Below are 22,437 nucleotides of genomic sequence, written 5' to 3'. Positions count from 1 at the left end.
GTGGAGAGCAAAATGTAGCTAAAGGTCTCTAAATGTTAAACTGACATTCTTAGAATGGCCAGAAAAGACTTTTCGATACGACTCTGAGGTGTATTAAGGTAAATGTTTGCTAACCTATTAGCTATAACAACAAGGAATGCTGCAGGTTTACCCGACCCTGGATTCAGACAAGGTTGTTGATATTGGATCATTCAGTAAAGGCTTGAGATTAATTCAATGACATCATTTTTTAAGTTAAATGCCAACATCTTCATAATTCCAGCTCTCTGTGATACCTGTGCTTGGTAACAACAGTGTGACTGAATTTAGTGAAAGATTCTAGCTCAAGAAAAAGCAAACAAGTGCTGCAAGTCACACTAACCCATCCTGGTAAATTCGGTAAACTTGCATTACATCTATGAAGCCTTTGCACAGAAAGCTGGACAGTAAACAGCTCAGAAACTTGGACGTTAGCGGTGCTCGACACTCAACATGCAATCACTTTTTTACGGTTGCAAAACAGAAATGGATTCAAAGTGTAAAAGTATGGAAACACTGTGTGGGTAAATCTCAACATCTGGGCAGCTGTTTTGATCAAATAGAGGCATGTCTGTGTCCTTAACAGGTAGACTGTTGGGATTTTAGTAGGGATTGTCTTGAATCATTTTATAACCCTCTAGTGGTCGGGAATGGCTTAATGTTTTTTTTTATTTTTTTTATTTAGAAAATGATGGTCAAAGTTGAGTAAAAGAAAACTGTCAATGCATCCATAACTATCACATGCATGATGCAAATAAAACAAATAAAAACAAATAAAACATTTCTCCATGCAGACTGTGTGACTTTGACAGGCAGCAGAAATACAGCCAATAGGAATCTGCAGATTGCAGTACAGAAAACAAAGTAGCATGATGAAAGTGTGTATGAAGAGAATGCATTATTTCACGTATGAATTCACGTGTTAGAAGAACACATTTCTGTTACGATCTGCCCTTCTGTCAGTGTTGTGTTGAAACACAAGTCATGTCTTCATGCACAGATTCTGCCACCCAACCAGTTTCCTCTCCCAGAAAGCTACATCCAAACAAGCACGAAGACCCCCGCTGGTGTCTCCTACGACTCGACTACTCTCTCTCTCTTACTCCTTGTCTCCCACTTTCTCTGTTTCTGCCCGCTGCGACTTAGTTTTTCCTCTTTCTTTCTGTCCGCTCTTGCTTTTATTGTGCCATTTTCTGCCACTTTGGTCCAAGAAAGGGAGGCCGTAATGCAATCTCTCCCCCTCTCCGTCCCCTGCTGTGAGGGAGAGTAGCTTGGCCTGTGTGCTGGGCCGGGGAGAAGGGGGGAGAGACGGGGTCAAGGTGAGCTCTAATACACTATTGATCCGCCCCAATTGAAAACCTGATGGAAATTTTACCCCCCTCCCTCCTCTTCCCTTCCTCCTCATCCTTAGCCTGCACCCCTCTCTCTCTTTCTGTTTTCACTCCCCCCCCCCTTCCTCTACCCCAACACCCCCCTTTTTCCTATCTCCCACTCTTCCCTTATGTCTTTTTTCCTTTCCTGTGTGTATCCTCCCTGGTGTCTGGAGTCTTCCTCTTTTTCTGTGTCTATCCCCGTTCACTCCAATCTGTTTCTCTCCCAGCTGAATGTCTCTTTCAACCGCTGACCACTTTCTCTCGCTTCTATCTTTGTGCCGGCCGCTCTCTGCCTCCATGTCTTTTAAACTGCGCCTCTAATCATTTCCTCTCGTCTCTTCTCCCCCTTTTGGTCTCACCATCTCCCCGTTTTCGAGCTTGTTCCTCTCCTCTTCCTTTAAACCTCCCCTTCCCTGCTGTTTCTGCCGCTCTCACTCCTTTCCCCTCATCCCCCTCTCTGAGTGTGCATCAGATGGTCCATTTCTCTCTAACCCAGTGCATATTGATCCCTATGGCAGTAGCATGCAGGGTGAGAGCTGCGAGGACCACTGCTACAGTGTATTAAACGCCACAAACGCTTTGGACACAGGGCTCGAGACACGCCTCCACGGCAGGGCCCTGTCAATAGCTGCTGCCGCTTGTCAACAGCAGCCAAATGGCCTCTCAATCTGGGACTTGTGATTGGCTTCAGATTGATACACAGAAACACCAGAGAAAAATAGACTTGATCACAGAGTCTGAACAGAAAAATAGAATAAAATGAGGTGTGTTTTAAGCAATTTTCACTGTAATGGTGCGCTGCTTTGAAATAACAAATATGCAACATTGATACAAGTCAGTGAAATCATTTAAAACCACTTCCATTCACAGGGCGAAGATGTTGCACAACAAAAGCCATGACCTCTGCATTCAATTTGCTCCATTCTTTCCCTTAACTGGCTTCATAATAACACACTGTTGTCCTGCAGAGCAATTATGGATGCAGTTGAGTGTGCTTTCGACTGCTTGAGCACATCAAAAAAAAAAATGAAGAGCGCCACAGACACAGGAAAGGCCCGAACAAAAGAGATGGCAGCAACATAAGTATAAACCTTTTTACGGCTCCCCATTACCTTCCCACTTAACAAGACAGACCACAACCTCTCTCTCTCTAACTCTATGCAGAGTTGGCTGCTATCACGGCGCTGCTTGAGTGGGAGATAAATGGAGTGAGCGCGCGTATGTGTGCGTTTGATTTATGTACTGTTGTGTACGTGTCAGACGGCGGAGCTATCAGGACCAGCATCTCCCAATAGACACAGAAATGCAACAGCGGTGAAGGGACCCCTGTGTCGACCTGGAGACCTCTGATACACATCTGGAACAACAGAGCACAGCAAGCGGGGATCGCGGGAGCTACTTTCAGTCCTTTTTTTTTTTCTCTCCTTTCATTTTCATTCTTCACTTTGTCCCTCAGTCTCCGCCTCCCTGTACCTGTGTCTCTATCCTCCGTTCTGCCGCTGCACTTTCACCTCAGACTCAACTTTTACAACTTCTGCCCGCTCTCAGAGGAATGATGTTGCAGGTAGCAGAGGTCTAACACACACACTGGAGGTCCTGGTTTATTTGCTTTCACATTAAGCTTCTGTCAACAGTGTCAGGAGTCACTTTGGGATGATCCTTGATCTTCAGGGATATCCAGGACTTTCATGAAAAAAGTAATGTTATTAAAAGACTAGCAGCATGTAGGAAAAACATGAACAGAACCTTCTATATCGTCCGTCTTAAAATAGAACTCCACCTCTCGCCCTTACCTCTGTTTGACCTTCAACTGTGCATGAAGGTTGATCTAATTTTAACTCATGTTTGTGCTTGTACAAAAACATTTAAACCCCATGATTTTGAAACATCCTTTAAACACTTACTGTATTGCATTGCCTTCAATTTGTCCACAAAGTGGCCAACAGAGCTCGGACACCTGTTTTATTTTCCCGCTTTTCTCTTTCAATCACTCTTTTCTTCTCTCCCCTGCTGTCTCCTCTCTTTCTACCCCCCCCCCCCCCCTCTCTCTTCACCTTCTCCATCTATTTCTTTCTCTCTAGGAAGGAATCAGTCTCACCTTAATTGCTCTTAAATCGGATTAATGACTGACCGGGGACAACTTGACTTAATCTCTCTTCTAGTAAATCTCTTCCTCTCCCCTCTTCTCGTACATCACTCTTAAACATTGTATCCTCTGCCTGCTCTCTCCTTCCCTCTCCTCCTCCCTCGGCATCCCTCACCCTTTTCTTTTTATTTTGTTTTACTCTCTGTTGCCTTCCTCTCCCTCATTCCCTCTCCATCACTCTCCCTGCGAGTCAATCATTCTTTCATCTTTTTGGACGCCCTCTGTCATGCTTCAGCTCTGCTCGCCATCCGGGTCCCTTCATCATTTTTCTCCCCTGCTTTTCACACTTTTTTTTGACTACTTTCTATCATCCTCTAACTTTGTCATCCTAAAAAAATTGCCAAAATATTTCTTGACTGGGCTGTCACTATCTCTCCATCCTCTTACTTTCTCTTTCCTGCAAGGTTGGCCAGTCGCAGGGTGTTGTGTGTGTGTGTGTGTGTGTGTGTGTGTGTGTGTGTGTGTGTGTGTGTGTTAGCGCACGTCGATGTGGTCCTGTCATTGCCTCCTAAGTGCTTTGGCAATACTAGGGATCTGCTGTCATGCCAGTGCAACTAATCTCAATTGAATAACACTGAACTTGTATTGAGATGGAGATAAAGGACATGAGAGTGTGTGTGTGTGATCGCTCAAGCAACTCTCTTGAAAAAACACGAGCACACATTGAAGAAATCAGTGCAACCGACACCTTTTTGACACTTAAACTGTATTAAATGAATCTAAATAAAGCCAAAAAAGGTGGATAAACGGTGGATTACAGTTCCATTGAAGAAAAAAAACTGCCTCTGTGTCATATTGAGCTGATTCTTGTTAAGGGTATAGGGGCAAAAAAATTGTGCCACCACCCAAAACCCCTGCCGTTCAGAAAACCGAGTAAAAAAAATAAAAGAGAGGCCAGCCTTGTGGACAAAAGCTCATTTTCCTCTTGGTTGCACACTGCTGCAGGCGGGCTAACATGCCACAGGAGAATTCAACCACTCATACACCTTTGTTTTCTTCAGGTTTTTCTCAACTTTACACATGGCAGCGGAGCCACAACTAAGAGCAAAACCAGGGTTTCAATGTCAGCCCAGAAGGAATGTGCCTGTTTTTCTTTTCTGATTGTGACAGAATCAAGGAGAATCTGTCATTTCCAAATGCTGCCACATATGTTCACCTTACAGTTTGGCTTTGAGACACTTTTACATCTCCTTCTTACTCTCGTTCTTCACTTCTCTCCACTCGCACAACTCCCCCTTCTCAACCTTTGCATGCCCAGTGTCTGTCCCTTCGCGGTCTCTCCCCCTTTTCTGGCAGCGCAGTCAGGATTAAGCATTTATCTCGGTGGTCCTCCTTTCGGCCCTAAACGCCCGTGAGGATGATAAGAGTCGCTGGGATTTGTCAAATTGTGCGCCATTGATTAACTGACCTTTCACGCCTGCAAGTCTCTCAGCCACTCCACTAACTGCCGACAGGCTAGATCAAGAGATAGATGGATACATCTGGCTGTTATTATTGTGTACAAGTTTGTAGTTACCAGGTGTGGCAGCGAGAGACAACAGGGGTGTGAGAGAGGAGGGGGAGACGAGGGAAAGGAAGAAGGAGGGGGGAGGCAGGACAGAGGCTCGGAGATGGAGAGAGAGATACAGAGGAGTCCTTCAATTGCCCTATAAACCTGACAGTGTAACAGGTAGAAGTGTATCTGCAACCAAACAGTAATGAATAATGAATAATGAAACACAAATTTTTAAGGTGCGCCGAGGGGCTAATATCAGACAGGAAGAATTAGGGAGGGGGAGCAGAGGAGCCGGGGGAAGCATTCAGACTCTGGCTGGCTGGAGGAGCATGTTGCATGTGATCGGTATTGGCCAAAGGCGATTACATGGAGCATTGGACACTGTTGATTATTCACAGACAGGGCTGTTTTGTAAAGTAGAAACAAATGATCTGATTCCAAAGCTGATCAAAGGAAAACGTGCAATTTTCAAAACTAAAGCCACGTGATTTATTAGGATCAATACGCCTTCCGTATTATGCCCCAAAATAAATATAATTTAAATTTGAAAATATATCAAATACATTTTCCATCTGCAAGTGTTCCAAGAGTTCAAGTTGTAGACCTTAATTAAAATTGAAATAAAAACACATGACCCCTCCCATGGTAAAACATGGCCTTAAGAGACTTTCCTTTGGAAGTATCAAAATAAGTTATTTTTTTGCACCACTCATCTGGTTCAAAAGACACATAAAGGCGAGTTTTAAACCAAAGCAGCAAAGAAAGCAAAGGGAGATTGGATTAAGGAGGAATGGGATGACGGGTGGGAGTTGAACCAACCTGGACTCCCGCGTCGCCCCGCCTCAGAGATACACCTGAGGCCGAAGCCGGATCACCGTCTGTCGGCCTGGATTGGAGTTCGTTCGCCGCTGCGCAGGTTCCGACCCAAGAGGCAGAAGGAAGGGAGAGTGCCGCTGTCGCACTGCACTAACACGTCACTGTTAAAAAAACACACACAAATAACACATTTAAATACCAAGCTGCAAAAAAAACCCTAATTTACAAAAAACAAAGTATTTACGAAGTTTGTTTTCAAACCAAATGCGCGAAATATTACGAAACAAACTGGATGACAACGAGACTTTAGTCCAGCTGAGTGGAGCTGGTCTTGGTGATTGTGTTGTGTTGTTTTCCCGCAGGACAACTGCTCCACACAGACCACAGATCAATCGCCTTATTTACTCTTTACTGTCATACAGTAACGGACACAGCGAGAGGGAGGAAGAGGTGCCAGCAGGAGTTAAATTACTCCAATACTCTTACAATGACGGAAATTGACGCGTCTTTAGCGCACTTATTTCTAAATTCCTTCATCGAAATTGACTCCAGTTAGCAAATCACTTGAAATTTAAGATTTAATGCTTTTATATTTAAACCGTCTGTATTGTTTGTAGGAGGTCCAACCTGTTTTTTTACGCACGGGATACATCCAGGTTTCTCGGCGCACAGAGAAGATCCAGAGGCCCTGAACGCAGCTCAGCGCGAGGCTCTGTTGTCTCGTTATCGATATGTGAGAAGCTTGCTGGAAAGGATATTGACCGCACTAACTAGCCGCACTTTGATCATACGCAATTGCTTTCCAGATGACAACACATTAAGGATGAGAGCATTTTAAAAAAATCAAACTCGCCCCCCGCACCTGTCAGAAGTTTCTTTTTCCGAGTGAGATGGAGATGAGGAGAGGTGAGAGAGCCCATAGGTCGACTGCCCTGATGAATAAAAGAAAGCCAATAGTCTATTTCCAAAATTAGGATGGAAAAAAGTAAAAACTAATGAAGAAGAAAAATTAGGTAGGGAGGCTACATCCAAAACCTTAATGCATGCTCAATGAATCACGAATATAATCTGAAAAGTGAGCCGGACCAACAAACATTTCAACTTTATTTACTTTATTTATTATTACTATTATTACTTATTATTATTATCATTATAAATTTTAAAATTTAACACAATATAACAATTCTAACAATTATCCTAAAATAAAGTAAAGAATTAATTAGAAAATGAACAACAATATCAATCTAAGTGACGCCGAGGGAATTACGCAAAGAAGAACCCTAAATTAACATGGACTTTTATTATTTCTTAAAGATTTTATTAAACATATTAATAAGCGAAAATGAACACACATGTAATATCAACGAAGAATAGAGGAAAAGCAGGGAGTTTCAAGTTCAAACAAGGAAAGTTTGTAAAAAATAATTCCTTAAATTCAGATTGTTCGTTCGTAATAATTATAATAATAATCATTATAATAATAATTTCATATATATAGCCTACATATATATAGACTATATATATATATATATCTAGGACTGTCCGTTTGGAAGATCCCGTTTATCCTGATTCATTAGAGGAGGCCTACTTAATGTAATCGATAGTTTTTTATTGTTTTTATAATGACAAATAGTTATTGTTATTAATGTAATAATTATAATTATGATTATTTTCGTGCCTGTAAATGAGGCTGAGCCTTCAGTAACCGTAGATACTATGAAGCCTAATATCTGCCTGCAGTGTAGCCTATACTGGTATAAACATCAGCAGCGTTATTAAAGCGCTGATATTAAAACAAATGTGATTGGACGACTTCACGAGTTGAAAGGCGGCCGTGCAGAGGTGAGGGATGGATGGAGGGAGGGAGGGAAGGGTGAGTGAAGTTGAGAGAAATTTCCCCAAATGCCATTTAATGTCGGAAATATTTCCACCAAGTATTGACAGCGCAGAGACGGATGAGACGGCCGGCGAGAAGACGCACAAAAGCAGGGAAATAATCCAATTAAAGGGCCTGCACGAGCTGCGCGGAGGAGGCTGCAGAGGAGACGTCCAACACGTTCATGGCCTGAAAGTTCACACGAAGGAAAACAAGGAGAAAGAGATCCCAGACAAGAGGCTAAAGCTGCCTAGGATGTAGAGTTACAAAAAGTCCAACCCTTTAAAAATGCCCAAAAACCCAGCTGCAAATCGGAAATCAGAAAAAAAAATGTAATTTACTATAAATAAATATAATTAGTAGGTCTATTACTTCATATTCTTTTATCTACTAAGTTTAAAAAAAAAGATTTTAGCCCATTGAACAAATTTGGAGACATTATTATTAGAATAATTATAATTATATGTTTGGTATATTATTTTTTTCAATCTAAAAACATGAAATGTTATTAAATCTCCCGCATGTGTATGTCCAGTTTTACTGTCCAAGAAGCACGCGCACACACGCTCACAAACTTTGCAGATGGAGGCTGCTGTTGTGTAAAGTTACATATGAATAATTGACGACAGAAAAACAACATTGGTCGGGGTTGGGGTGGATCCATTGATCGATCTCTTAATCTGCAATAGTTACATGCAAGTATTGATTAACAAACACTGTTTATCTGGAAATATACTGGCAGAAATAATTGATGGAGTACACCCACGGCGCGCATAAATATGCATCGAAGTTGTGTGGGGGGTAAACACCTAAAAAGAGACGAAAAAAAAAAATCTGAAGAGCAACCAGCGAATGCTCTTAAAGATTATTCCAAATATATTTTTTTTCAAGTTTGGCTCGCGCTGTATCGATGAGTCCACTTCTGAGACAAACTCCTATGCGAGACTGAAAACACGCAAACACAAACATCCCCGGCTTCACTCTTCATGGATTAAACTTTGGTGTTTTCCTTGGATGAACACATTGACGGATGGTCAGAGAAAGTTTTTTTTTTTTTTTTTTAAAGTGTTAAGTTATTTTGTGGGAAACTATAACAGTGTGAAAATATAAACATGAAAAATAAATGTCCATGTATTGCACCGAGGGAATTCTTGGAGGTGGCTGAACTTTACACTTGGAAACTTCAAGAAAATAAACTAAAAGAACTAATTAATAATTACGTAATCAATTAAAAATAAAATAAAGCTAAACCCAAAATGTGAGCACGTGCAGTAACATCCTAAAACTAGGGAGAGAGCATGAAGCATGACACGAAAATAATAAAATCAACTTAGCCCATGTCTGTCATACACACGCATGTTAACATATTCAGAAAGGTAAATGAAACGGGGTCAAACACACACACACACACACACACACACACACACACACACACACACACACACACACACACACACACACACACACACCAGAAGAGAGAGAGAGAGAGAGAGAGAGAGAGAGAGAGAGAGCGATGCACCGGCTGAGGTCTCGTGCAGCTCGCGGTGTGTGAGTGCCTGTTTAATTGACTGATTGATACGGCGGTGAAGAGGTGAGGGCTGGACGCGCTAACAAATAGAGACACTTAAAGGCTAATCCGGGCCAACGCCGACAGCTTAACGCATCAAAGTGCTCAAAAGGCTAGCCGAGACATTCACACCTGAACACGCGCCAAAACCAGAAAATTCACCTCCGGTTCCTACTGTGCGTGTGTGTGTGCATGAGTGCATAAGAGACAAACTTTTAAAACGTCTACCGAGAGAATACGCAAATCAAAACCAAAATCCAAGCCTTCCTATTAGGGTATACTAAGAAGAAGCATGCGTAAATTACGCACGGCTCAACTTTTTTTCTTTCTTTTTTTAGCAAGGAGACGCTGCAATCTCCAAAGTGATGCTAATACAAACAATTGTTGTCGTAAAAGCAAATAAAGGGCTAAAAAATAGCTAGCACACATGCAGTATATGGCATGACATTTGAAACACACTTACTGGTGCAAAACAACCACAATTTTTTGTAAGGCAATCAAACAATTTCATTCTAAAATAACAATGACAATCTTAAAATAATAGCATAATAATAGCGTTGTTTAATTTAAGATTATCTAAAGAAGAAGACATACCGCTGGTTGTTCAGAAAGTGATGTTAAAGCTCTCACTGGGTAAAGTGCGATCACTCTATCCACACGCATTCAATCTGACGGCGCACCGAGCCAGCGACCGGAGAGGCAGCACTACTACCAACCTGAACCCGGAGAGGAGAGCACAGGGAGGGAGGGAGAGGGGGAGGGAGCGGGGAGGAGGGAGGAGGGAGGAGGGAGGAGAGGAGGTGTGCATCTCGCTCTCACTCTCTCTTGCTTTCTCTGTCTCTCCCTGTGTGTGTGCGCGCGTGTGTAAGTAGTTAATTAGTAAATCCCCACTCGCAGTGCCTCGGGTCGGTTTGTTTTCCCCGGTCGACAAGCCGAGAGGAAAGAGAATTTGAAGTAGGATTCGACCCGTTTCCGCTCCTGTGTCTCATATATGAGGACTGTGTGTGTGTGTGTGTGTGTGTGTGTGTGGAAGTGTGTAGTGTAATGCTGGGTGTGTGTTTTGTCTTCCAGGGCACCACAAAAAAAGCCACTTCTACCCTGTTTCACCTCCATAGCCACCAAGGTGCCATTGTCTACATCAACATGTTGACCCAAGAAGTTTCTCAACTTGAATCAAGGAGCAAGTCCCTAAACAGGCAATGGTGTTGTCACTAGAAGCAGTTGCAAGTTCCAAGCTGGAATCATAGTACCTCAGCGCCCTACAACATCCTCCTGAACACAAAGATGGCCAAGTCTGAAACCAGAGCGATCATGGCAGTTTTCTGTCTTTAGGTTCACTGCTACCAAAAGTCACAACAAAATGCACAAAAAACATTTACACACATCCACACAAGTGGAGCCCTATCAGTCAGTCTGGCTCAACAAACACAAATCACAGTTTTTTAATCTGTTGTCTTCTCTCCCTGCAGAAGAATCAACAATAAGATGCCTTCAACTCAGTAGCATCAAATCTATCAACCATCTCTATACATGCAATCACACACACACACACACACACACACACACACACACACACACACACACACACACACACACACAGTAGAGGAGAGCATGCCCTGCCTCTTGTGCCGGTAAATCGACCCTGCCCTTAACAAAGTTTAATTATTTAATTGATCCCCAATCAACAACTTAATAATCAATTAGGTAAACCTATGGAACCCACTTGAGTGCAGAGAGCTGGACTGTATGACAAGAGAATAAAAGGAGAAGAGGGGAGAGGGTGAGGAAAGGAGAGGAGGATAAAGGGGACTGAGCTGGAAGGAAGACGAGGATGATGAAGTTACCCTGCTTTCTGAAGACTGTCAGTGGAGTAAGGCCATTTTTTGAATTGCTAACATGACATACCTTACAGTGTAGGAGTAGTTGGAAATTAGCTTTGGGAGATATTTTTTTTTTGGATGATGAGCAGGATATAAGTAAATGACTTGCCAATGAATCAGAAATAAAAGCAAAAACTCTAAACAATTACTGGCTCTAGCATATTAAATGTAGTTTTTTGGCATACATTTGTGGGGTTTGGGGTTACATATATTCAGTATGACCACACACTAAACCTGAATATTTCACTTAATTTTTTACTTAAATACCACATTTATGGGCAATTTATCAAGTACATAATCGACCGATTAATTGAAGATTAAAACAGCCACAACCCTCATCAAAACAGAAAGGTTTCAACCTTCAAGAAAATCCCATTATGTTGAATGTAAAGGGAAATGTTGGTCCAATATGTCCATGGTCACAGCCATACATCACCACACACTCGGGTACGAACATGTACCTCTTTAACGCCCTCTAGTGTTGACTGCTTATCTCAGCCTTCCATCAATGCTTGTTAACCCCTCCAGCTGACACTTTCTCAACTCTGAGACCTGATTCTTGTACTTTTAGGCCCATAGCTGCACATAGCTATACAACCAGAGTGGGTTTGTTTGCTATATGATTTTTTTTTTTTTTTTTTGCTGCTGCTGTTTGTCAAGTGTTTGTGTGTGTGTGTTTGTGTGTGTGTGTGTGTGTGTGTGTGTGTGTGTGTGTGTGTGTGTGTGTGTGTGTGTGTGTGTGTGTGTGTGTGTGTGTGTGTGTGTGTGTGTGTGTCTGTGTCTGGGAGCAGGGGGTTTCAGACACTCACACACTCAGCAGATGAAAGCTTTGCCAATACTTCAAGTCCCCTGAGGGTCATGGCAATATTGATGTGACCACTAGTGTATGTGTGTGTGTGTGTGTGTGTGTGTGTGTGTGTGTGTATGCTGTCGGTGCATGTCAGTATTTGTACATACATGCGGTGTCTGTTGCATTAGTCCATGTCGCCTCTAAATTTCAAAAAGGGCAAAAGCAGCCGTACTGAAGCATGCCTCTCTAAACACCTCTAAACAACCTCTAAACACTGGTCTCAGATCAGCTCTTAATATTGCTCACCATCGGTTGTGTTTTAGATTTTCCTCTGCTGGTCCCCCACTCAGCAGCTGGAGCGCCTGAGCCTCTGACACCTGGGAGGTATGTGTGACAGAGTGGGGAAGCGCTGGAAGAGGATGAATAACTGACCTATCACATCCACATTGACTGAGTTAATTAATATAAGTAGAGCAGGGGATTCTTAGCTCACTTTTCACTGTATGGATTTGCTGTCTCCTCACATTTGGTATGTTTTATGTCTGTTCAATGCAAATCCAATGTGTTCTGTCCCGCGGCTCCGATCATGACAGCTAATTTTGGTATGTGAGCTGTTTTGATAGGGCGGATTTTAATTGTGGCACAACACGGGGGCTTGCTGTGACTGATTGATATAAAATCTCATGTGAATGGATGTCAAATTGCAGCACAGTGAACTGTTAAAAGGCTCACAATGTGCCCATTGTATTTCTGCTTCAGGATACAGCCGTATATTTTTTGGTTCCTATTCATCCTTTAGATATGATAGAAAAATGCAATATTTTAAGACAATAGGAGAAGCTGAAAGAGGTGGCTGTTTGCACAGAAATTAGGAGAGGGGAAATAGGAAAAGCACAAGAGGAAGGACAAGGAAATCCTCATAGACTCTTTTACATGCAAACACTCTTTCTTCTTCTTTGTGGGTGTAAAAGACAAGAGAGAGGTAGAAAGGAGCAAGGGGGAGAGGGGGGATGACACACGCAGGACAGACAGGAAGACAGGCAGAAGAAGGTGGGAAATGGAGAGAAAAGGAGGGGAAAGAGAGCAAGAAAGAGCTCCACTGCCTAGTCTTAATCTGAGCTGTTCTGATCAATAGCCCATTTCCCATTGTTGCCAGAGCTGTTCGATCGCTACACCACGGAATTAACACACCCACTTTAATCTAGGGGGAGAGGAGCGGGAGGAGGGGGGAGGGAGGGAAAAAAGGGGAAGAAGGGGGTTAAGGGGGTGAGTGGGGAGCAGCTGTGGAGGCATTCTCAAATGAAATCAAATCTAATTGTTATCACTGTAGCCGCTGCACTTATTACCACCACTGTTACAATTATCCACCCACCATATAGCTCTTTCTTCTCCAGCTCATACCTCTCGTCATGTGGTGTAAACTGGACGTAAATAATACGAATTAGTGTTTATTTGTTTCATGTTGCCGGCTGTAGATTGGATTGGGTTTGGAGGTTGAGGAGGGGGGGGAGCGTGGGGGGAGTTGGTGTGGAAGGCCGGGCTCGTTCCTTGGTGATGGGGAACAGGGAATGTGGTCGGGTATATTGTGTCGGATACCCTCGACACATCTGGGTGTTTCAATTCAGCGTGGTTTCTGTGAGGCAGTTGCCGCAAGGTTTAGTCGGATGATCCTGTTTTGTTTAAAAAATGTTTTCATGATCCCAGAGTTACCTTAATAAATGTCAGAGGGTTTGTTTTGGCGGCACCAAACCAAAGCGCCGTTTTTTTTTTTTTGCCAGTCATCTAAAATCATGTGGTGGTTTTTATTGTCTCAACCAGAAAATATGACTTGACAAGTCATGAAGCAGATAGCATTGATTAAATATGGCTAAAGAAATCTGTCTCAGAGATTTTGATGTACGTAAATGGAAAATAATCCCCTGTTTCTCACAGGAAGATAAAAGTTTGATCTATAATCGTCAACCTTTCTAAAAAAAAAAAGAATCCTGGTAAATCTAAATAATAAACAACCCTCACTGTGAACAGTATTCAGTGAAGCTATTTCCTAGGAAGGGAAGAGTCAAGAAAAATGTTCAAAGTGATATTTTTATGGATTATCAAGAGGAGCCAGCCAAACGGGTTTTGGAGAAGATATGCACATGGTTTTTCTGCTAACCGTACTAGCAGCATTGATATATGGATGGCAATCTCGATTAATTGGTGCTTTGCTTTGATGCAAACAAAGATATTGCAACAAGTTTTGGATACAAATACCAGAGAAATTGTTACCAAAGTTCATAGTACCAAGTTTCTTAAATCCCAATGATTTTGAAGATTCCCTAACTTGTCCTGTAGTGCCACTAAAGGTTAATGAGGACAGTGCATGATCAACTAATGGACGGATTTCCATTTGTAGTGTGTCTAAACGTTCTTGTCCCCAACAGAATGACTTGTAATAACGACAGTTGTCCCTCATTTTTAATCTCTCGTACCGATCAGGTAACAGTGGAATCAAAAGGTAGTGTCAAAATATTTAACATTGCATGTTCAAATGCCATTGACCTATACTTTACGGGAGGCAGACATTTTTGAACCTGAGCAAATTAAGACAAAACTATTTGCACTGCTGTGTTTTTTAATAGAATTTGCTATTGCAGCATTTCATTGGGGTAAATTGATTCACAAAATGTCTTGATTGTGTTGCAAAAATCCTGGTCACTTAAAACTAAAAATATTTGGTGGACTACTGTATGTGCAACAAACGATGACATGCTTAAAATACAATATCCTTAACCTAGAGACTGTTCCATGAACAGTGAGGACAGTTTTCAACTTTTAATACAAGCATTACCGTTAATACAGAGAAGCCTTACATTCAAATCTTTTAGCAGGTAATCCGAAGGTCACAGCAGCTAGAGTGACTTCCATTTTTTTCCAGTCAAAATGTACCATATATTCATTTAGATAAGACACATGAAATGCCTATTCAGATAAACAAGCTGGATATTTTTAACTGCTGTGAAAAAGACACGAAACTAGCTTCCATGTAATTTCCCCTTTTGCAACAAAGCTTTACAGCATCCACTCTTCCATTACCAAAGTGAACACTTGTGCTTCCGCAGTACCAACACTTGAGTTTAGCTGTTGAATATTGTACTCCACAGCTTTGGGTGCTGCCGGTGGAGTCTTTGCTTACTGTCGTCCATTGAGACAGCTCGAGGGGAAAGACAGCACAGAAGCTTCTTCCCTGCCACCCGAGGCTATACCCAACTTTTCCTCCAATCCATTCTACTTACTCTAGTCCTTTTGAAGTAATTTCATAACAGAGCAATTTTCTCGTTAGCGTTTGGCTTTAATTGTGGGTAATTAAGCGTGCTCCGGCAGTAGAGAGAGTGCTGTTCGGAAGACTGGGGGGAAATTAGCCGTAGTTCAGCTGTGAAATATGGGGTTAAGTGGGAGACGGGCTAGGGAGAGGAGAGAGGCGAGGGGGGTCAGCGACTCCAAAACAGGGGGCACAAATATCTGAAAGGAAAGCTGCTTAGGTTGCAGAAGATGGAATGGTACAGCTGAAAAAATAAAGTGAGACACAAAAAAAAATAGGTACTTTTAGGAAGAGACAAATCACACAGAAGCTCCACAAGGCCGAAAGAGGAGCCATTGTGAGGAGTACAAGAGAATAATGATGATTTGGAGAAGAAAGAGAGAGGAAGGAGTGGACACAAGCTTGGAAGCTTAAATTGGGCCAAGACATTGAAAAAGGAAATAAAAGTGTATAGCAGGAAAAATACAGACAAGGGAAACTTCCTTTTTGACTGCAGTTGCTTGTCCTCAAACTGTAATCTTTACATTTAATGCATGATTTTTTACACTGACACGAATGCAAGTAAATAGCATTACCTCACTAAGTAGTGCAGGAAGTCTGACTGTACAACGGTTAGCATGTTTGAGCAAAAATTACAACAACGTCTTACTGTATAGATCAAAAAGTGCATAGATTTTTTTTAGACAAAATCTGGCTTTTAATTGGTATAATTTGACACAATGAATGACTTCGGAGTAAAACTTTGAAATGAGCTATGTAGAATTGATCGAGAGTTTGGAGGAATTTACTGGCTGCCTCTCGAAGCAACAGTGTGTGTAACCCTGTGGTGGCACTAACTGTCACCAAGTGGATTATGGACTTTCACAGAGTGCCTGTTGATTAAATGCAGCACCCTGCTGAATAGAGCCCTTGCCCTTTACATCCATTAATGCTTTTATTTTAACCCCATAACAGCTATAAATGTCGGTGTGGCCATAAAGCAGATGAGGAATGATTGGAGCCATTGACTGTACTGTCAAACGCTCAGCGGATGGGGACATACTCCGTCGGGCCCTTTATGAGTGCTTACAACCCTCCATGGAACCATCCAGAGGGACAATAATGAAGCCGTTAAAGCCTCTATAAATATCGGCTCCGGTGCTTAGTGATCATTTGAATACCTCCAGAATGGCGTGTCGTTTGCAAACTAGTGGCTGGGCGTTGGAGGTGGTGAAGCTAATACCTAATCAATGGAGGAACGTTCCCTTAGAGTTGGCCCGCAGGTGGCTTTGATTCATGCAGTGTGGATATAATTTGGTTTAAAATAAGCAAAAAAAAACTACCGTATTGATTAACACATAATCAGTGTCAAAAGGAAAATTTCTCTCACGGAAGGTGAGAAGTGATGGCAGTGGCATGGGCAGAAAACAGAAAGCAGATCAAGATCTGCAGTGAGAACTAAACATCTCCATTGAGGTACTTAGATTTAAGAGGTCTCAGGCGGGGTCACTCTGCCCATGTAGGGTGCCAGTGTTACGGAATTAGAGAGGAGTCCAGGTGCTTCGACCTCAGGAAATCCAAACATTCCCCAGTCAACAAAAGGAAGAGCTCTTCACAATGAAAGGAGATATTCAGGTTTGGCAGGAGTTAACAAAGGCTACTCCGCTACATTTCAATTAGTTAAAGGAGAACTACACTGAATTTCAATGCTGAAGTGTGTACAGTTATTTGAAAATGTTATCCTCTATAATGCATCCAAACAAATCGGTTGTGTGTTCGAGAAGGTCCTTTCATCTCCTAGTGTCATTTTTGAAGTGTTGAGAAAAAGAAAAGATTTAAGACAAACTAAGTATGAATGTTTCTCTATATATTATCACAAAAGAGAGGCACAATATTCAAAGATTCTTCTCAACAAACACATTTTAGATGAGGGATAAATATCTTTAAAAAACCTTGGAATTTCTTAAACGCTGCAACTCATACCACTGAAATCTCAATGTCGTCCACACATTGTGGCTTTGGAAAAGATAGTAGTTCAGACAGTTCAAGACAGACAATGTATGAAGCAGCATATTCTCATTTTTTTACTGAGTGTTATCAAGTGTTAAAATTAGAACGTATACTAACTCATGTGCAAGTTAACTTTGCACACGAGTAAGTATACGTTCATAGACATAGTTTTTGGTCTATTTAGTTAGAACGACTGTTTATCAATTTGCTTGGGCTCTTGAGGTATATTATCATTCTGTACACTTTACAACTTATTTATTAACAACTAACTAACAAACATTAACTAACAAATCTGAACCATCAGAAACAGCAGTATTGTGTTTTAGCGTCACCAATTGACACGTTTTTATCTGTGACTTCTTGGCTGATACAAACAGCTAACATTCCACATTTGTGCACATATATCGATGAGTTTGATTCCATGCAGTTCATTGGATGTTGATCTATAAATGAAGGAAACAGCTGGAGCCATCTCAGTTTTACAAGTGATGCGTTTGACCTTGTTTGACATGAACTTGAGATCAATGAATAGGTCATACTGACGGTATCCAAGAGGGGCTTTTTTGGGATGCCTTGTATGTCCTGAGAGGAACGAGGAGCAAGGGAGAGAGTGTGTTTTGTTATTTTAAACGCTTTTAAAGATATTAACAGTGAGCTTAGCGGTAGTTAGGACTTAAGCGCTTTCAAAGCAACATCTGAGATTTTTGGTTTCCACAAGATGAAATTAATTTCATAGTCATAATCTACTGACCTATGAAAATTCACCATAATGAAACTCAAGATGTTGATGTTCCTGATGGTGACAAATATCTAAAGAAGAGCATCTTTTCAAGGATATTATCCATCCATACTGTGTGTGTGTTGAGTGAGCCCATGTCACCTTGACCTCTTAGCACTCATACTTAAAACAGAAAACAGGAGGAAAACATTCAAACTTTCAAAAGAGTAAAAACTCAATCAAAGACAGACTGAGTTCACAAAATCAGTCTCCCAGTCTGAATCAAAGCAGCATGTCCACAGTTGTGTATATCAGATGGACATCCAAGTTTAGAGTCTCCCTTCTGTGTGTTTAGGAAAGAGTTCCTCATAATCACAAGAACTGAGCAACTACAGCAACATGATGCCGACATCTTAAGCTGAGAGAAATTTTATGTCATCACATCATCCGCAAGTTGAATTCTAACCATATTTGTTTTGCAATATTAAAACAGTGAAAAGTGAGTTAGAAAGCGGTTTACGCAACAAGAATCGGCACACAAGGTTAAAAATCTGACTTTTAAAGGTTCATGAAAGTGAAGCCATCTCAGAGGTTACTATTTACTGCTAATGCTGAAGTCAATGGAAGTGCAGTCAAATGTTCTGTGGCTGGTTCTGGCCACATTCATATGATATATGCAGTATTCAGAACCAATCCACAATATCTGCATCATAAGTAGCCTGCAAGCAATACATATTTGGTCTGCACACAAGCATACTCAAGCATTCCCGACTGTTCCGTTTTGACTTGGATAACCCCAAGTTCATATCCCCCTTCCCCGGCCGCTCTCATACTTCTCATCTCAGATTTTTTTCCTCAACACGTAAGATCCTCAAGCCACAGGGGGGGATTTTTGAATCACATGTATCACACAAACACCTCTTTAATTGAAAGCAGAAACCTTTGAGGAGTTTTTGCCGATCTGTTTAGAAGAAAATGTATCGCGTTTGACAACTCTAAGGCGCACGAGCGCACACAGGCAACATCAATCAATTTCTGCAGGAGGCGCGCATGTTTCCCCCCCTTAGCAAAGTGCATTATATTACTCAAGAGGATCTCATTTCTGACGCTCCTCTCAGTTATTAATGCCACCCGTCACAACAGGGAAAGTATAGGATGCTTACCTTCACCGAAGCACCTTCATTGACTTGTCCTGCAGCTCCCACTTTGGTTGTTGGGAATCCTGTCGACGTGCGCAGAGGACTGATGGAAATCTGGGCAGTTCAACGGATCGGACCGCGCCTCCTTCCTCCCGCATTAAACTACACTGATGAAGAGTAGCATGATCAATGACTGGCAATGTAAGTGAAAGCTCCCGTAAGAGGGACAGAAAGAAAAAAAAGAAGATGAGTGAGATGGGGGAGCAGCGCGCAGGACTACAGCACAGGAAAAAAAGTTGTCCTGCATTGGAGCAACAAAAAGTTGACAGGAAAAAAAAGGGGGGCTCCACTGACTGCAAGCCGGTGCCGCACGGATAAGTTCTAGTTAACATGTAGGTTCACAAAAAAAGGGGGGAAGGAGATGCATGCAGGTGTTTGGAGGGACACAGCGCGCAGGGGGAGAGATCCGGGCGCAGGGATGAGAGCGCGAGAGGGAGAAAGAAGAAGAGGGGGAGGGAAAAAAGAGAGAAGGTGCTGAGCCTGAACCTCCAACCCCACATCAGCCTGACTGCATTTAAGTTTGTATCAGCTGCAGACTCTGTTCTGCACGTGTTCCCGTGGACGTGAGACAGAAAAATTGACCTGCACAGCGAAGAGCCCGCATCAGGAAAATATATGTAGACGGGTGGTGGCCAGAAAGCGGATCGATCGGGTTATAATTTTGTCCAAAGTCGAGGGAAAATAAAGTTCATGGAGGAATGAAATTTGAAAACAGATGGCGAATCCCGTCGCCCCCTAAATAAGATTCGATCTTTGGGAATGGAGTGTAGATAGTATTTGGTTGGACGTTTGATGAAAATGACGGATTTTTCATTTTGGACAGGTGGGGGTTGATGGAGTGAGGGTAGAAGGGGGAGATCGAGGAGGGTGGGGGGCAGAGCGGAGGTGATAGAGGGTGGATATGATGTGTCTAGGGACAGAAACTAAACTTGGGAGAAGAGGACGCAGTATGTTTTTTGTTTTTTTTTCTCTCCCCTTCAAATTTCATCCTCATCCAAAGATCTCATCCTCCTTTCTCCTTTTGCCCCACACAATACGCCCCCACCTCACCCTCACTTTCCTCCACCTCACCCCCGCAAAGAGGGGCGGCGGGTGAGAGGAGGAAAAGGAGAGAAAACAAGAATACCAAATAAATGAGAAATTTTCGTACAGGCCCCGCTTCCGTGCGTTCCATGCTAGCAATAACAATTAAATATCGACCGCTTTCCCGGCCGGAGAGAACCTGAGATACCCAGAGACTGCCAAGTACCGAGACCCCCCCTCCCCTCCCCTCCATTTCTCCCCATCTTCCACATATGCACTCCCTCACTCACTCACTCCCCTCCTCTTCTCGTCATCCCCTCCCTATACACCTCTTTCCCTTCTAATCCAAGTCCATCAAGCCAATCTCTTCTAATTTGGTGTATCTCATTTCTCTTGATTCCATCCCACAACCCATTTCAGCTCTACTTTTATCATTGCTGATTTGGGGGTGGCCCTTCGGACACACTTCCAATTTTCTCCCAAAGCAAGAGGACTTCCTCACACCATGCATGGTAGTTTATCAAAATCAATTATGGGATTGAGATTCACATTGCCTTAAATCCGACGTTAGAGCACGGGCTCATTGGAGATACTGGCCCTCTTAGCTTCATTTGGACTATTTATGAGTGATTTTCAGCACATTTTCAACACAACATGCCGACGCTAACTGACCCTGCATTGGATTATTAACACACCCTGGGTTTCAAAAGGACACACATTGGTTGAAAATTAGATTGATATCAATTTTAACATGACATAGCCTACTAGATGGGTTGCATGACTCTTCCAGGTGACAAATATGGACTACAATATAAAGGCCAACTGAGTTTCAATAAAGGTAACCAATGACCATGACAAAATTAATGGTTTTGTTGAATTGTTATAAAATGGTGTAAAAATGAGCAAAGCTATAAACGTGACAGACCTAAAATAGATTAGTGACTTCTCTGAAAACCTCTAAGGACTAATTTCCCCCCTGTGACACTCTTACCAGTGTTCATTTCTGAATCGTATGCTTGCAGGAGAAAATGGTGAGCAAGATTTGGGTAGACTGTCATTCAGAGGGCATGACAGAGACGCACAGACTGAGTTGGCAGAAGCGAGACTCACAGATAAAGTCCATTGAAAGTGAAAAACAATACAGAAGCAATGAACCAAAGCCAAGCAATGACCATGACAATTTTAAGGTTTGTGGTCATGAGTTTATACAATGTAAAAAAAAATGAACAATTGTATCAATATGATAGACTGCCGATAGACTGAATAACTTTCTATTGTGGGACAGTTTTCATTTAATATGGTTGAATTTATGTTTGGCACATCATTTCTGAAACTTGTAAAGGCTGTGCTAGAATTTGATGGTTTGTCATACAGAAGACAAAAATGGTCCCAAAGACTGAAGAACACAGACAAACATCGCAGAAGAAGACAAAGTTGGGGGTAACGCATTACATAGTACCCATAATACCCTACTCACATTCCTTTTTTTTTGTTATGATGAATAACGTAGCACCAGTTCTGCACTTCAAGTGATCTGTCATGTAGTTTCTTTTTCATCATAGTAATTTGTTACTCTGGGGGAAAAAAAATGCTGTATTTCCCCTTTCTTTTGGCACCACAAGATTAAATATCCCTGAAACATTTACAATTCATTTAGCAGACACCTTTATCCAAAGCAACATCAGAGAGTAAGTACAACACAAAGCAAGGATCTAGAGAGGAGGAAACAACGTCAGTGAGTGCAAATGAACAGCTTTAAGTCAGATCCGACACAGGTGCTGACAGGCGGTGCACAGAGGCTATCTGCACTGTTTCTGTTTCTCTCCTACTTCTGGGCAGGTAGCTGTGGACCGGCAGAAGGTAAAACGACACTTGTGTCAGTGTGCATGTGTAACTAGATTATTCAAATAGCAAAATGGCAAAGAGGACGGCATTTTCTTTTTGTGTAAATATCCCCATTGTGTTGAATGGCGTAACAACAACATCATGGTGTAATCTATGTTCAAGAGCCCTTGTTGTATTGTTATCATTGAAACAGCTGTGCTTACAAAACTGTATGCCTCTGCCCAATTAGCTGTCAGATTGTTAGCATAATTAAGAGCTGTACAGGTTATTGCATCTGTTAGTCCGGTTGCCAGGCTGCACAGTTAGATTATGGGACGTAAACTAGGCTGTACAATGATGGTATAGAATCAATACATTCAGAGGTGGATGGACAGTTAGTGCCGTCTGCACAATATGAACGG

The 22,437-nt window shown here is 42.1% G+C and overlaps 1 protein-coding gene across 5 annotated transcripts in view; it reads right to left on the bottom strand.

Annotated features, from left to right (window-relative positions):
- Positions 1 to 19,942, bottom strand: part of erfl1 (Ets2 repressor factor like 1) — a 50,305-nt gene extending 30,363 nt beyond the window's left edge. For 4 of the 5 annotated variants that reach the window (XM_065958286.1, XM_020650365.2, XM_065958289.1 and 1 more), the window contains exons 1-2: positions 9,886 to 10,017; positions 5,852 to 6,009 (exon numbers count right to left, since the gene is read on the bottom strand). The gene's annotated coding sequence lies outside the window, so the exon portion shown is untranslated. Of the gene's footprint in view, positions 1 to 5,851; positions 6,010 to 9,885; positions 10,018 to 19,132 lie in introns of those variants that run through there. The other variant, XM_065958287.1, reaches the window with a different exon arrangement.
- Between the last annotated feature and the right edge of the window lie 2,495 nt (positions 19,943 to 22,437).

This window comes from Labrus bergylta, chromosome 8, assembly GCF_963930695.1.
Source record: "Labrus bergylta chromosome 8, fLabBer1.1, whole genome shotgun sequence".
Lineage (NCBI taxonomy): Eukaryota > Metazoa > Chordata > Actinopteri > Labriformes > Labridae > Labrus > Labrus bergylta.
Note: the sequence above shows the minus strand (reverse complement) of the source record. Positions and strands in the feature narration are given on the sequence as shown.